General features: G+C 52.6%; 1 protein-coding gene across 1 annotated transcript in view; it reads left to right on the forward strand.

The window, feature by feature from the left end:
• LOC102859068 (zinc finger MYM-type protein 2-like) overlaps positions 1-1,354 on the forward strand; it is a 77,314-nt gene that overhangs the window by 3,103 nt on the left and 72,857 nt on the right. The window contains exon 2 of the mRNA XM_006894094.1: positions 673-741. The gene's annotated coding sequence lies outside the window, so the exon portion shown is untranslated. The remainder of the gene's footprint in view (positions 1-672; positions 742-1,354) is intronic.

The following is a 1,354-nucleotide window of genomic DNA, read 5'->3' on the forward strand; positions in this document are numbered from 1 at the left end:
GCCTCAGTTCGCGTTCCCTCTGTGTTGCACTCCGAGCCGCTTCCGTAGCCCGCAGTCCCCAAGTTTTTCGGGGCGAGAGCTGCCGCCTCTTCCCTGCCGGGTCCCTGCTCCGCTGTGCTCCTCCCCGGCGCTGTGCTGCGCGGCTCTTGCTCCGCACGTATTGTTTGGCTGGGTCTCTAATGGCGGACGGGGAGGCAGCGCTGCCGGTCGCCGACTGCAGGGGGGGCCAGGCTCAGGCCCAGGGCAAGTGCTTGGGGCAGATATCGGGAATATTGGTCCCGTGGAAACCCGAACCTCCCCTCACCTCCGAATTGGTGCCTGGAGTGACAGGGAGGGAGCACGCTGGGTGGGCATATTTAGGAGGGCCTCGGATACCTTGTTGGCGTCGAGGCTATGCTTTGCCCTTCCCCCCTTTCTCATCCTGGGGCAAGCTTGGTGCCTTCCAGCAGCCCCTTAGAGATTTTGCTTTTCACGTGGTTTTTGACCCGAAATATGCAATTTACGTCGCACTTTACGTAGGAGGGTGTTGTGGGGTGTGAGTAGGGGGTAATAATAAAAGGACCGAACCTCCTTGACCTCCCCTTGTCTGCCTCCTTCTGGTGGAAAGGGCTTGGTGCGCCCACCTGGTTGGCTCTTGTATCATTTTTCATCTTGTTTTTTTTTCTTATCCAGGACCAAGAGTCGCGCTCAACTCTCGTTGGTGCATCTTTGGCAGAAAGTGAAGAGCAAAACATCTCCATTGTGAGTCCTTGGCCCATAATATGTTCCTCTTTGGTGGACATCGCCACATTTTAGGGGTTCAGGAGTAGGCTTTGCCCCTCCCCGTTGCTTTGAGGAGGAGGAGCTTTTCCTTGGGTGGCAGCTGCCCCTGGGGCGAAGCCTGGGTAATATTGGTGAGGCAGCTGGGAGTGGGCGCCGCTGTTTCCACCGCTGCAGACATCAGTCCTGCTGCTGCTGCTGCAATACCAACCTCAGCAACCAGACTTAGGGCTCCTGCAGCTGCTCACGTTACCGGGGAGGAGGGGTGGTGGGAAGGAGGGCATATTTCTGGTGCCCTCTAGAGTTCCAATGTGGGAATTGACGTTGCTGCTTTTTTAAAATGCTGTTCTTTTTTTCTCTTCCGTTACAAGGGATAATGGATTTAAGGGACTATAAAAATAGGACCACTTAATTTTTTTGTTTGTGTCTGAATCTTTTACGATTGTTTGGTTGAAGTGGAAACATTTGATTTTTTAAAATTTTGTTAATTTTAATGAACGTTTACAGAGACTTTGGATTTCCATTCATTCATTGTTGCATTTTTCTCCATGCCCACCCCTTCCCCCCAATTCGCTCTTCTCTTTGTCATTGTTAT

Source organism: Elephantulus edwardii, unplaced genomic scaffold (assembly GCF_000299155.1).
Source record: "Elephantulus edwardii isolate Elephantulus edwardi_28Jun2011 unplaced genomic scaffold, EleEdw1.0 scaffold00135, whole genome shotgun sequence".
In the NCBI taxonomy this organism is placed as follows: domain Eukaryota; kingdom Metazoa; phylum Chordata; class Mammalia; order Macroscelidea; family Macroscelididae; genus Elephantulus; species Elephantulus edwardii.